Below are 16,553 nucleotides of genomic sequence, written 5' to 3' on the forward strand. Positions count from 1 at the left end.
CTCACATTCTTCTTCTTTTCCATTCTAATCATATTTTTTTTTTCAAACCACTCTCAGACATTACAACAAAACAACACAAACTCTTTCCTTTTTTGACAATTTCTCCCCTTTATTTTCGTTTGTTTCCAGCTTTGTAGAATCTGAAAAAATTTTCTTTTTTGGTTTGTCTTCTCGGACTCTATATTTTCTTAAACCTCGTGGGTTGTATTGTAAGAGGGGGATCTAATGTGGAAGGGGGCGTTCGGCGCCGCCGCGATACGGTAACGAGAATTCCAGAAGAACCACGCCGCTGCACCACCACCATCAGTTCTCCCCGTACTGCCATCTCGCCACACTACAAATGTGTAAACTAAGTTCATGCAGGAACAGAAGGATAAGATGTTGGCATTTGCAGAACAAATGTGGTAGAGAATCCAGAAGCACGATGAATCTACTGTGTAACATTTTGGATGCACAGTAACAAGAACACTCTAAGTAAGAAATTGTTATTAATATAATATAATCTTTCCTTTCGCTTCCAGAAAGAAAATTGTAATTTGAAATTTAATTAATGGAGATGAAGCTAGGGCTCTTCTTTTCATTAATTTTAGTTTGAAAATTGTAACATGAGCTATTATTGTACATTAATGGCGAATTAATTCTGGTAACAACGAAAGCACCCTTTTCATTCCAAGTAACAAGGTTTTTATGCGCCACGTGGTTATTAAATACCATGTCACCATGCCACCAAGTACTAAAGTTAACACCGTTTATTATTGGTTCAATTTTATCAAAATAGGGACTCAATTGAACACTTTCATCATAAGAAGACCCAATTAATACAAATCCGCAGAAATAGGAACCTCCGAACCTATTAAACCTAAATTATATATGCATTAATGAGAGATTTGGCAGAACTAAGCATATAGATAACGTCTCAACCATAAATCTATCAAAGAATCTTGTGAGTCATGGCAGAAGTAAGCATATAGAAGTGAAATATCAATTCTTGAGAGATTTGGTAAGCAAAGGAAGTATGATTCTGTCCTACTACAGAACTAAGGAGCAATTGGTGGATATCTTCACCAAAGCGTTGAAGGTTGCTCGTTTTGATCTTTTGAAGAAAATAGTTGGTGTGGTTTCACTCGATGTTTGTCTTAGGAGGAAATGTTAGTTGGCCTTAAGACAAGCTAGCTGTCACACAGGGAGCTCAACATATGTTACCTTTTTCTCTTATAAAAACACACCTGTACAAGATACACTCTCAGTTTTAATAAGTTTTTCTATTCAGATACATACTTTTCTCCTCTGTATTCTCTTCTATTGTTATTTTGTTTTCGTCCCAACATATAGCAGTGGTTCTTTATATAATCGATTTCATATGTCGTGTACGGGGAGGGAAAAGTTTAAACTCTAGATTTTTTAAAATATTTCGTATCACTTTAGATTTCAGTTATATTGAAATCGATGCCAAAATATATATATATATATATTGTTTCGGTTCCTTACTAAACTAAATAAGCGATATTTACAAAGTTATCACCGTATTATTTTATACAACAGTTTTATAAAAACCAAGACATTAGACATGTTAGAATCAAACATAATGAACTATTTTGTTCTCTTAATATATTGTATACGTGTGACCTATAGGTTGTGATTTTAAGGAGTGAATAATAAAGGAAACAAGAGGGAAGTAGAATGCATAAGGTACACGTGGTACGGGTGCAAGTTGCAAAACCAAGATTGTACGATCTAAGATGAGTGAAGCCTCATGCATGTGTGGTAGTATCTAGAGATCTCACTATAATACTCATAGTTGGAACTCTGGAACTGCACAAATCTCGAAGGCAAGGGTCAATGCTTAAATGCCCCTCTAAATTTGTGGTTCCAAATAACCTACTATCCTATTCTCCACTCTTTTCCCTTTATAACACTGTTGTGATACCTCAATTTCTAGGATACAGTCACACTCAAATGTCTTACAGTGCATAACGCTTAGCTGGTTTTGTTTCTTCTTTGCCCTTAAAAACACCAAGAACATTCATATCTAATAATATCTTTATGCCTTTCATTTTATTATCTTTCATTTCAAGCTTCCACTAACCTTCCAAGTGACCAAACTCCGTGTCATTTCACTCTTTCTATTACACTCAATTACTCTCAGTTTATATATATAAAGCCTACTTACACTATCAAAAACCCCACCTTCACACAACAAAAAGCCCCTTAGACCGATTCTTTTCAAAGGCTTATTGAAAAATAAAACAAAACCAACTTTCCCTTTCAATCATGGCTTCTTCTTCTTCTTCTTCTTCTTCTTCTTCTTCTTATCTGACTATCTCCCCAAGAAAGCTTCGTTCAGATTTGTATTCCTACTCCTACCAGGAGGATTCTAGCACCCCATTAGTGATAAATGTTCTGGCTTCGCTGATTGAGAGGAGCATGGCCAGAACAGAGAGGATTGTGAAGAATGGTTCTTGTTCTTTATCCAAGGCCATTACTACAAACATCTTTTACTGCAGGGATATCCCAGACATGACAATCCAATCCTATCTAGAGAGAATTTTCAGGTACACTCGTGCAATACCCTCGGTGTATGTTGTGGCCTATGTCTACATTGACAGGTTTTGCCATAACAACCCAGGATTCAGAATCAATCCTAGAAATGTTCATAGGCTTCTCATTACAACAATCATGTTGGCCTCCAAGTATGTTGAAGACATGTAAGTTTTCCTCGCATTTCTTCACTCGCATCAAATTAATTAACCAATTATACTTTGTTTATCGACTTCCACTTGTTTCTTGTTTATGCCAACAACCGAGGAAAGCGACAATTTTTTTTTTAAGATTTTGATTTGGTCTGTGTTGCTGGTGTCTGATAATGCATCAATTTCTAAACCATCAAATTAGCTTGGATTGATAAAATCGATTTACTTATTTTTTTTATGTCTGGCAGGAATTATAGAAATTCCTACTTTGGAAAAGTTGGTGGGTTAACAACTGACGAGCTGAACAAGCTGGAACTGGAATTCCTTTTCTTGGTGGATTTCAAATTGCATGTAAATGTGAGTGTTTTTGAGAGCTATTGCTGCCATTTAGAGAGGGAAGTAAGCATTGGAGGAGGGTACCACATCGAGAGGACCCTGAGGTGTGCAGAAGAAATCAAGCAAGGCATAGAGAAGAGAAGGGTTTCACACACATTGCTCGTGTGATGTCTTAATTAACATTACAAGTTTTGGTTTGGTGTGGAAGGTTTTCTTTGGCCTACAAATAAAGAAAGGCTGTTTATGTGTACAAATCCTTATAATACAAATCTAAATGCTTGTTGTTGTGGTAATTGAAGTCAGGATAACGAGAGACTAAAGCTTGAAAAATGTACAAATTTGTTTGGTTTCTTCACTGTGCAAACACTGAATTTTCTATCCCCAAGATTTTATTTTTTTTTTGGGTAGTTTGCTTGCATTGGTACAGTGTTCTTATTTTGACGAGTAATAATATCATGACACATTTTTTAAGTTTATTTAATACAGAATATAAAGATAAAATAGTTTAAAAATTAAAAAATTTTGTAATTTTTTAAGAGAGAAGAAGAAAAAAAAGTAAAAATAATATTAAGTAAATATAAAAAATTTAGGTGTGTGAAAGAAAATTTTTATATTATGACATATGGTAACTGAGATTTGGGTGCACAAGGTGTAGAAAATTGACACTAATAAGTATCAAATTTTTATGTATAAAAAGAAAATAGTTTAACTAATTATCAAATTGTGACCACGCGGCACGTATGTATATGTGGACCGACAATGAGCGCATAATTGACGGATGAAATAGTCTTACTAATATTTAATCAATTACTTTGGTCACTTCCATGTAGATCCGTTATTTTATAATTTAGTAAACTTGGCTTTATCAGATTTATATTTCATATATTACATAGTTAAGATGTATGATTAAATTAATTTAGCAACAAATCGTACATCCAAATTATGTATTTTTAGTTTTAATTGGTTGTCAATAACTTTATTATTATTTCTCCTGCCCTTATAATTTGCTACAAAAATATTGAAAATTACATCGCTATAATAGAATGTGACATGTTAATTAAAAATAACACAATTATAATATCATGGTATTAATATATCAGATCTTTTAAGAATCTAACAACAAAATTATTAATAAGTTATATTGTCATATCAGAATAATGTCAGATTTAATTCATTTCTGGGTCATCTTGATAACATGAAATAATTAAGTTGAAGTGTAATAAATAGCTTTTTTTATTCTTTCGTTAGACATTTAAAGATTCTTTAAAGGTTCCCTATGGGATAATTGCTAAAATTGCTCTTTAATTTCATTTCCATACATTTTGATGAAATGGGTGATGAATTCGAAATAGCCTATGTAAGGTAGTTGGGTTAACAAAAGCTATATTTAGGTGATACATTTCATAATTAATTATTTTTCTTATTAGTTAATATATTGGTTTTTTGGTAAATTAAACTAAATTTATTCGTTACCTTTAAAGCATAAATATTTGTTTATGCCCATGATAACATAGATTGGGTAATGTCATTCTATTATTCACGGGATAATATTATTGTTATTATTATTAATATTTAAATTTGATGATTTGACGTTTTTGTGAACAAATATATGATGATGTCATCTTTTAATAAGATGACGTGTGGTAATAGCATCTAAAGCCCCAATAAAATATATAATTGTTTTTATTTTTAATTCGGTATGATAATAAAATAAGAAAAGTGAAATACCTTTAAAAATCAAAGACTAAAAGTAATTTACTAAACATATATAGTTTTGAAACTCCTTGATCAGGTAAAAGTTTGAAACATAATCGAATAGGCATAACATTTTATCATTTTTATCACTTCAAGAATATCGACAACATGTTTTCTTCAAAATGTGACCATCTTTGAATTATTCCAATTCTACACTACCGTTATATTTCATAAATTGTTGAAATATGTTAAATAAATATTTATGAGCATTATCACAATGAAAATCACCTATAGATATATCACATTGTGTTTTTTATTTTATTAAAAAATGTAGAAAACACTTGGATTGACATATCATCAACCAAATCCACCTACACATCTCACATGATTATAAATAAATGTAGCAAAGATTTTAAAACAAAAAGGTGGAAGGTCTTATTAGAACAAAGTAAACAAAAAACAAACTAAACTCGTTTATTAAGATTACAAAATATAGTGACTAATAGTTTCCTAATTAACACAACTCACAATTTAAAGTAATAAATATTTTAAATTCGACACTGTATTATATAATTTTGTGTACCGTGAATGTCCCATGAATAATTATCAAAGATTGTTCATGAATATATTGACTACGATGAATAAAAATAATAAAGATTATGTAACTCACATTCGAGGTTGGTTGTCCAACCTAATATTCAATTCTACAATATAACATTATTTTAGTGAATGAAAGAATAATATAATGTCAATTGAGAAAGATACAAAAAATTAAAAGAAAAAATTGAGAGCATAGAAATGAGAGTCAACAGTGATACAAGGAGTAGGTACTAAAAAACACAAAGTTGTGTTATTAAATCACTATGTAGAGTTATATACAAATTAACAACTTTTGAAAGATAATTATTATTAGATGTAGTATGAGTAGACAGTTGGTCCGTCGAGATTGGCACGCTAAGGACGAAAGGTGGCCGGTTGGGTCGAGGAAGTCCAGTTGCAATGTTGAACAGTGAAAGAACATTGAAGAGAGCATTAAAAGGCAATTAATGGTATTAGAAACAGTATAAATGACCTTAATCACGTAAGGAGAAACAGAAGATATAATATTTATAAATAGTTAATGCTAATTGTTGAGAATAATGTCTATAAATATAGCGTTAATGACCAAGTAAGGACACTTTTTGTCTAATAACATTCACCTTGACCTTCTTGAGACCTATCTAACTTGAACATCGAAATATTTGCAAGTCACAATTGTTCGATATTACGAAGGTAATCTTCAGCCGACGTTGGAAGATCAGCGGATCGAAGAAAAGCTTAGAATATCTTCAGTCTCAAATCCTACAACTGGAACATTATATATATGTAGTTATTTGCACTAGAGTATATAACTTAGAGATAAAAAGAAAGAATTAAGTGAGACAAGTAGATGAATTATCAGTATATGCTATCAAAACAATGTTGTGAATGGAATTTTATGTCAATGATAAAGTATTTGTTAACGATAAATATGACTTTCTCTTCTTAAAAAAGTAGAAATAAGAGGAAAAAAAAACTAAGAAGATGAGAAACATTAAAGAGTGAATATGGATAAAAAAGTTTGAAAAAAATCATTCAAAAATAAAGGTCTGTATGACCACAATGATAGCTCTAAATATCCTTATTTTAAAAGTAAAATTTAAAAATAATTAAATTCAACAAACTAACTTATAAAATAAAACTTAAAATAAAATTTACACACTTATCTTCTGTGAAATTAGGTTCATTATTTATTTCTATAATATTATTTAAAACTTAATATTTTACATTGGAATATTTATTAAAACATAATATTTCACAATGAAAAATATTATTTAAAACATTATTTTTCATTAAAATATATGATATGACAAGATTCATTATTAATGATAACGAGACAAACAAATAGCAAAATAAATATAGCACCAAATGGCTATGAGATTGCGTGTTATCATGAAATGATTGCTATGATAATTGCAAGATCTGAATGAATAATAAATAATTTTACAGGGATATATATCCAAGTGACATAGAAAAGATATTAAGAGTTGGATTACCAACATTTTAATTTGAAGCTGGATTTAGAGAATCAACTAAATGATTACATGACATGATGGAACCAATATTAGTGCAGGATTCACTTACTTATTATACAAATTATTAATTTAACATGTTTTTCAATTTGCCTAGAATGAGTCCATTTCATTTCTAAATCCTGATATGTCTATTTATTAATAAACATACTAAATTGCATTTTTGATTTAAAATTAAATAATCTGATTTCAAACAACTTATACTTTATAAATTTTAAACAATAAGCAAAAGTATAAATTTTAAACAATAAGCAAAAAGTATAAAGGTAAAATATGTTTTTATTTTACATTAATTATTTTATTTTAAGCTCATTTAATAGTAAAATATACTACTTATAATTCCTCAAATGTTATCTGATTCTTTTTTTTCTTTTAACAAAACGTCATCGAAAGTGGTATATTTCATAAATTTGAGAGGTATATATGGATAAAATTAAAATAAAAATAAAAATAGACGATTTAGAGGAATAAAAAGCTTCACAGTAGTAAAATACTGTATTAGTAACCATAATAAGAAATAAACAATTTAAAAATAAAAGATTTCATGTGTAAATTGTAATCTCAATTAAAAATAATTCCATAATTTGATTTGGATATGATGTATTACCAACCGATGACAGCTTCCATCAGCTTTTCATTTTAAAGCCATTAAAGTGCACCTTCTTGTTTTGTTGGTTGTAAGGCTTTAATTCAAAAGATTTTGACTGGATTGGAAACGAAGTTAAATTTGTTTTGATTAAGATAAAATATGGTGTAATTTGAATAAATTAAAATAATTTATGAAAATTTATAAGTGATGTGACTAATTTAATAAATTAAAGGTTAAATATGATTTTAGTCCTTATATTTTGAGGCGATTTTGGTTTTAGTCCATTTTCAAACTATGGTACAATTTAATCCTTCAACTTTAGAAAACTCTGGTTTTAGTCCTTTTTATCACATCTTTTTAACTTTATTTGTTGTTTCAAACATGCAGAGTTTTCTAAAATTGACAGACTAAATTGTATCATAATTTAAAAATGGACTAAAACCAAAATCGCCTGGACTAAAAACATATTTAACCCTCAATTAAAAGATATTTTAACAATAAGATAAAAATATAAACTAAAGTTAAAACAAATTTTAAATAAAAAATAAAAATTATATCTCAAAATAAAAATATATTAACGTAAATTAATTATTTAATGTATTATAATGAACGAATAAATCTATTATTATTTTTTATTTCTTTTCAATTAATTTAATTTTAAACAAATTTTTAGTTTATTCTATAAAAAAGGTAATATAAAATTTATAAAAGCACATTTCTCTCGATTCTCTAGGCATCTTAGCGAAGAAAGTTTGAAACATAATTTTGTTATCATTCATTTTCCTTGATTTTATGCATCGTTAATTGCAAAATCTTCGCTTCGTTTCGTTCACAAGTTGCCGTATGCGTAAACAAACACGTCCTAAGAAATGTCCAAACATCGCTGAATGGGTTTCATCATGTAAATTTAATAATAATAAATTATTAACAAATCTATATAAAATACCATTATATTCAACTTAATCTTAAAAACTATAAGTTTTTAAATTATTTTTTATTATTTTTTACTGATGGGTGTTCTATATGAGATTTGAACTCACATTTTACTTCAAGGATGCTCTTCCTCGTTTTTTCTTTTTAATTTCTTACCAAATTTGAAATAAATATTATTGAACTAAATAGTTAAACTTTTAAATCAAATTAAAATAATTTTACTAAACTTCATTGTCTCTTTTCATTTCCTCCCTTTTCAATTTGAGGAAGATTTGAACTTATAAATTTTGATGATAAGAAATTATATTTCGTATTACAGAAAGTGTCGGTAGACTGTTAGAGTTTGCCGCTGACATTAAATTGTCGGTGATGTGACTTACGATAAAATAAATAAATAAAAGTTGGCATGAGATAAAAGAATTCATAGCTAGATGGTAAAAAGGTCCAAAAGGCTTGTTCTTGTTTCTGTAAGACTTCTTCTATATGCACCACATAATTATTACCAGCATTTCTATAATTTTTTAAAATGATTATTTTAACTTTATTTATGATATATATATATAATATGATGCTTTTTTTTTTCATTTTTGATGCTTGAGGTGTGTTTTTCACTTCATTGGAAATTTGTATTCTACTGTTATAAACTTAAGGAAATTGACCAGCATTCATTTAGAGTTGCTTAGCTTTCGGTGGTTGCACAGTATGAATGGGTAATATCAATGGAGTTTTTATTTGTTTTAATGGTTGATAGACAGGTTTTTGGACCTTCTAATATAAAATTGAACTTTCAAAGGCAAATAATCCGAAGGTACTTATTAAAAAAAGGTAATCATTCTGGATTGGACTATCCACAATTTTGACTTATAAAGCGTTACGAAATACTAATATTAGTGTTTTGGATTACCTGTTCCGAAAACCTTTTGGATCAAGCTTTCTATAACATATATATCTTAGTCTATCTTATTCAGCAGATTTGATATGCATTGAAATCCCAATGTGAAATATGTATTCTGGGAGTATTCTAAACCACATTTATTTGCTTTTCGTACCACCTAATGCAAAATGTGAACATGTGTATTCCAGTTTAGAGTGCCATATGATGGAAAAGTATTTGAACATTATGTTGTCACATTAAATGTTATTGGTTCAGAATGGCCTATAGATGTTGAATATGTGAATCGTGTATGGTCATAAAAAAAAGTTTGTTAAGGTATGGACCGGCAAAGTGATGCATTAGAAAATAAAAGGGTAATGTATGACTATTTTCAAGTCATAATAATTTGTGCATGTAATATAAAGTTTATAAGTTGTTACAGTAAAATTGAACAATCATATTATTTTGGTTAAGTGAAGTTGTGTTTGATAAATGTTGGATAAAAAGAGATGGAGATGCAAGTGTTTCCTTTGATAGATGATTAAGCATTTCGCCTTATAAGTGTTGATGGTGATAAGTGTAGATAAATTTTAAGCTCGTGTAAAACATAAAGTATATTACTAAATATTAATTATGTGTTGTATGGAATGTTTTAATTATTTGTCGTCATGATCTTTCTGCCAAAGACATTCAAAATTTGTTTTTTCCACCCATTCTAGACATATGAATATTTCAATTATAGTCAATTGTGTCCAATAATGTGCGCTTTGACAATGATACGGAGTAAAAGGTTATGCAATATAGGGAGATAACACTAGTATATATAGTATTTAACGTCAGAAACGAAAAATGTCATAGTTAAAATTGATCAGTAACATTGTTGTAAATAAATGCAATAAGATGCTGAACAGACAAGATTATGACATCTTATATTAATTGATGTCGAAAAAGGGAATCCCGACGTCATTTGACGTTGGTTTTTCCCCATTAGATGTTATATTGTGGCATGAATTTGATCTTTTGGGAATCTAGTAGAAATATAAGGTTTATATAGATAATTTTCGATGTTCACAACAAGATAAAAGTCTTCAAAATGCACCTTATTCACTATATTTTCTCTTTCCTAGAGTGTTTTCAGATCTTTTGTAACCCCCACATCCATTCACCAAATTTTCTCTTTCCTAAAGAGCTTTCAAAACTTTTGCATCTTCCAAATCATTAATTTTTTGTCTTTTAATTTCTATTAGCTCCTTCATGTTCACAAAACCTATGCTTTCTTGCTCGTTGATTCATCATATTTATGCATAGTTTTTGTGAACCTTGAAGGAGTGATAGAAATTCAGGGATTGAAAGTTACCAGATTAGGATTTCAAACAGATTCATAATCTATGCATATCTTGCTTGTATGGTTTTAACATTTGTGCATAGGTTTTGTAATAATGAAGGTGCTTTTGAAATCATCGAACGATTTTGACGTCAAAAAAGCCTAAATTTTGACGTCAATTTGTTTAAAAGGTTTTGCCATTGAACATATTGTGACACATGGTTTATGTTATCTGCAGATGTCTCCTACAATAAGATTTCATTAAATTTCTATCTTCTAAACCCCATTTTGTTATCTCCGAATTTCAAAATTCACCTTCATCTCCACAAAATTTATTCATTACCTACATTAATGCACATGTTTTGTGAAGATGAAGGTGCACTTTGAAATCCAAGACAACAAAATAAAGTTTAGAGGACACAAATGCTCTAAAATATGAAGGTAAGAAACATCTTCAGAAAAACTTAAAAATGGATCCTAATATGTTCGAGAGGGAAAATTTTCTGGACTACACATTGGAATGGAAGTGTTATTTGTATACGAATATTAGACGTTGTTAAGACCTCGACAAATGTACCGAATCGTATCAAGTAATATAAAATGGTAAGACCAAGTATCGTATCCTAAAAGACTCACGACACTAAAAAATTGTGTAATTACTCAACTAATTAAGACTGAAAAGAATATTTTTGTTGGTTTCAAATGCAAATACAATAAAAATAAATATGAATGCAATTTGATCAATTGAGGGCTAAACACAAGAATGAATTGATGATGTTGATAATATGAGATGAGTCTATTGTTGTGATTTAGATTTCACCTAATCACTCTCATGCATTTAAGAATTGTTCTTCTTCATTAGAATGTTAATGTCACTTTCTAAATTACTCAGAACCCGATGTCTCGGCGAAAGAAGTCTATCCTCAATTATTAGACCACAATGTCTTGCATCCCTAATAATTAATTTTGCATTATGAACAGAAGCTTAAGACAACCAAATGTTCTATCCTTATATGTCTAGGCAATAGTTTCCTCAGGTGAAATTCTCCAGATCAAGATTCGTAAGATATTTCCCAATACTTAGACAAATCAAATATTAAGTCTTGAATAACTAAAACAAAACTAGCATCACGAATAGAAGAAAATCACTAACATTCAATTAAAGAAGCATAAAATGATTTAGAACAAATTCAAATACATGAAAGTTTAGAGGTTACATCTTTCCCAACAACAAACGAATTTAGTTATCCATCGTCATGGAGAAACTAGGTGTACAATCACTAGTGCAAAAACGTTGTTTAACGTCACCCACAAGACGTCGGTTCGAGGGAAGCCCGACGTATATGAGTGGATGGTGGCATTACCGTAAATAAGTAGGTAACCTAGACATCGGTTTCAAGGGAAGGCGACGTCTATGAGATTGTAGACGTCTGCTCTGCCCTACACTGACGTCTAATGGCCTAAGGTAGGTGAGAAGATAGTCTATTGACGTCGGTTTTAATGGGGAGGCGACATTTACGGGGCTGCAATTAATGCTCTTCACCTAATTTCCAGGCGCTTAGACATCATGTAGTCAAAAAGTGACGTCTATGGCCTGTCCGGAAGGCGGGAAGACAAAAATTTCTGCAATTTAGACGTCGGTGTTTAAGGGGCCAGACGTCTATGTGCTTGTAATTAATTATGTTCACCAAACTCGGACGTGTGGCAGTAGGGCTCCGACGTCTAAATTATTATAGACGTCGGCGCCCCTTCACAACTGTTGTCAGCTTCCTAGACGTCGGCTCCCCTCTGCATCGACGTCTAATGGGCATTCAAAAAGTCAGTTTATATGTTAACTTGGTCGTCGAATTAGTTCGATAACCGATGTCTAGGTGACTATAGACGTCGGTTTCTGGAGCAACCGATGCCCCATTTCATTTTAAATAAATCCCAAACTCTTCGCGGCATTGCAGTTTCTGATATTGTCTTCCTCTTCTTGTTTTTCTCTTGCGACACCTCTTCTTTTTCTCTCTTGCGGCACCTCTTCTTTTTCTCTCTTGTGGCATTGCAATATTGTTTCTGATAACATCATCGTCTTCCTCCTCTCCTTTTTCTCTCTTGCAGCAGAGCGTCCCAGGTGCGTGGTTTTTTATGGTTACCGTTTAACCTTTGTCAGTCTTTCATCGATTATCTTCTGGTTCAACTGATTAAAATTTGTTTTCTTTGTGTTGTGTTTTAGTTCAGTTTTGTTCCTTTTTTGGATAACGTAGTACCACATTCTCCCTTTGCTAGTTGTCTCCAAGAAAAAACGGCGTCTTTTGGATTTATGGTGATATTTCGACCCAAAAACGAAACTGGGTCGTTGCCTAGTTATCGTTTCACCGTAATTTTTCCCTCTTGTAGTTGAAAATGGAACTAAGCAACAACCCAGGTTCGATTTTGGGTCGAAATGCCATTAGAAATTCAAAAGACGCAAGCTTTTTTTTGGGGGAAACTAGCAAAAGGAGAGTGTGCTACTAGGCTATCCAGAGACAGAAACAAAACTGCACTAAAACACAAAAACTGTATTAGACATCGGTTAATGCAAAAACCGACGTCTAAAGTGACCTTAGACGTCGGTTAGTGACATGTTCGAAGTCTTTATGTGCTTTTAGACGTCGGTTAATGCATAGTCCGATGTCTATATTGTGCCTTTAGACGTAGGGTTGAGCCTATACCGACGTCTAGTGACGTCGGACATGGCACTAACTGACGTCATTATAAACGTCTTTTGAATGTATGTCCGAGGTCTCATTGACGTTACCGGTAATGACGTCGGTTGTTTAATAGATGTTAAAAGCCCAAAATAATCGACGTTAAACAGCATTTTTGCACTAGTAAATGGAATGAAAGAGATAGAAAAACCCTAGAAACTGAAGAGGAGAGCTCCCGCATCCAATTTTGCCTCCAAAGGGTCCAAAAGTGTGTTTTTGCGCTAATGTCGTCAAAAGATACAAACCTTAAGGTGCAGAAGTCCTTAAATATATCAGAAAAAAAAAAGTCCAAACCCAATACGCTGGCGCTCAACGCCCCTACTTAGGGCAATCGAGCATTGATGCAAGAGAAGTGACGTTGAGGGCCCTTAAAGAGGCAACCAGGCGCTCTGCAGTGCAAGGAGGCTGGCGCTCATTGCCCTATAGAGGGCGCTCAGGCGGCCATCCAAGCTTATGGATCTGAAGGCCCTAAGAAAGGGCAGTCCGGCGTCCATGCGAGCTTCTATAAACTTCTTTTCTGGTTCTTTCTCTTTCCTTTTTGAGTTCCAACTCCTTGATACTTTAAATCCTCTTCCAAATCATCCAATAACCAACAAAATCAAGGAAATTAATGATAAAGCTCATCAAATATAACCTCAACTCTCTTTATTCACAAAATAAACTAAAAACAAAAGTTCAAGCAAGTTTCTAAGTCAAAAAAAGTTAATTTAATATCAAAATTACATCACAGATAACGGTAAAATCAACTGTTATCACAACCCCTAACTTGAAACTTTGCTTGTCCTCAAGCAAAACTGTAACTTGGCCTCAATAAAATAGTAAACTACAATGGTCTAGCATATCACAATACACTTTCTTCTAGAACAAGTAATTACTCATGTTTTTCCTGTCATAGAAATATCAACCAAGATGTAATGATGCCTTAGCCAGTCAAGCTTCAATTATGGTGCTCGCGTACTCAAGAATATACAACAGATGCAAAAACCTTGTGAATGATCAACAACCAAGCAAGAATGTTATCCTATAATGCATAGAACTATTCCTCACCAAGGAAAGTGTTTCAGTCAAGCTCAAAGGTGTATAGTGAGGTGTTGGTGTCTCTTTCACTCTACCATCACAATGTCACATAAATCAACTTTGTCTTTCATTTAACCAACATCAAACACACTCACAAGCAAGTTATCATCACAAGGACTTTTCAAGGCTTGTAATGTGACTGGGCTAAAAAGAAAATTGGTTTTTCTGGACAACAAAATTCCTTGAGTTAAGAGAGTAAAAATTTCCTTTCACATTAACCATAATCTCTCTTTCTCCTTTATATTTGAGAAACCATTTTCAAATTAATCTCAACTTTTCATTCATTGAACTTTTCCTTCTTTTCTTCTTCTATTTTCTTTTCTTTTGCTTTTATTTTACTCAACGCTTTTTCTTTTCTTTTCATTATTTTCACAATTTTTTCCAATTTCCCAACAATCCCAAACTTGAACCGTTCTCCATATCATACCCCTAATAGTTTGTAGTTTTCCCTAGAAGCTAACCTTGAATCTGATATCTAACCTAAAATATGGTAAGCAACTTAGGGGGAGTATGGTTGATAGTCTAGAATAACACAAAATTAGGGGGGGTCTTTAGATTCTTATAGAAGGTCATCTTAGGAGTCCTTATTTACTTTCATGTAATATGTTTATATGTTTAAATATCAATCGTTTATCATTATTGTTTTAGCTGTTTCTATATTTTATGCTTTGCCTATTTACCATGCTTTAGTTAATTGTTCCTATATATATTTTTCAACTATGTCCATTAACCCGCATGCACAAGATAAAAGCAATAAAAGAGATAAAACATTCAAAAACTTAAAACAATCAAGAACCATAAGCACATAAATCTAAAACTCTATGTTGAACCAAGAAAGACCATATCGCTTAGATGTATATTTGTTAAACATAAAAAAGAGGGAGATTTTTAAGACAAAATAGTTTATCTGTGTAAAAGCTCTCATGTTTTGAATTTTAATCAAATAACATTAAATGAGATAAGAATCTGAAAATACCTAAACCCAAATAATAGGATAGGTAGAGACAAAAATGATAGAAAAAGGATTCCTAAATCATCCATCAACATAGAAAAGCCTTAGGAAAACATGTAGGAAAATAAGTAGGATAAAAGCTTCTAGACACAACGCTAAATGACCCAGAGGTCAAAGGGTCGAAAGAGAGTTATGTTAAACACTTAAGCTATCTGTACCCAAGGGTATTCAGTTGAACTCTCAAGAAGCAAAAAGGTGTCAAGATTGTCTCTGACTAAACCCTTTAAAAGCCATAAACATATTAAAAACTCATAAAGGAAGAGATACGTTAAACGCTCAAGCTCTAAAAGGAAATATCCCAAAAAATGTTTACATCAGCCTAGACGATACTATGAGCTAAAATATTTTACGTCGTCCAACGATGAAGCTCCAACTTAACGCTTGGTATCTTAGAGAGAGCTTAATTGATAAACGTTACCTCAACAGTAGAAAATGGAAAAAAAAATTTGTTGTTCTGAATAAGCATTAAATGTCATTAAATTCTTAACATTCAAAAACAACAAAAGTAATAAGAGATAAAACATATCTGTTGGATTCATAATCTACTTTATTCTATGTAGATAGCTTACTACTCACATCCACTACGTACTTTATTTGAAATATATCAGATGTGGACGTTAGAGACAAAAGAGACATTCACAAAATGTTCTCTTCATAAGAAGATGTGTCCGAAAGAAAGTACTACCTACTTCAAGCAAAGTATTGAAAAAGCATGTCTGCTCTGACAAGTTGACTTTAACTAATGGCTGCTTCACACGAAAGAAAGAGAAGACACAAGATTTAAGGTCAAAATCTCAGTCTAACAAATATCTTTTCAAAGAGCCTTTAAATAAAAAGATCACTCAAAAGAAGAATAAAGAGGATAACTCAACAGAAAAGCTTACAACAAAAATATTCATCTTACGAAAAGACTTTAAATGAGAAGCACAGAAAAGTTCAAGCAAAAGAAAATATCTAGGCAAAGAAAAAGTAAAGTCAAGAATTACTCATGAACTTTATTGTAATATTTGCTTACTATTGTAAGAAGAGAGAAAAAGATAAAAGAGATAAACACCCAATGAGTCTTTAGACTACATTGTATTGTACAAAAATCCTCTCTGCGAGAGTAATATTCTAAACAAATTGTAAGCAATCGTTGATTGCAATTCTAAAGAGAATTAAAACACTCGTTGTAGAAACT

At 31.4% G+C, this 16,553-nt stretch overlaps 1 pseudogene; it reads left to right on the forward strand.

Moving 5' to 3' along the window:
* Positions 1 to 1,801: 1,801 nt before the first annotated feature.
* On the forward strand, positions 1,802 to 3,433 carry LOC106780266 (annotated as a pseudogene).
* Positions 3,434 to 16,553: the final 13,120 nt, after the last annotated feature.

This window comes from Vigna radiata, unplaced genomic scaffold, assembly GCF_000741045.1.
Source record: "Vigna radiata var. radiata cultivar VC1973A unplaced genomic scaffold, Vradiata_ver6 scaffold_171, whole genome shotgun sequence".
Lineage (NCBI taxonomy): Eukaryota > Viridiplantae > Streptophyta > Magnoliopsida > Fabales > Fabaceae > Vigna > Vigna radiata.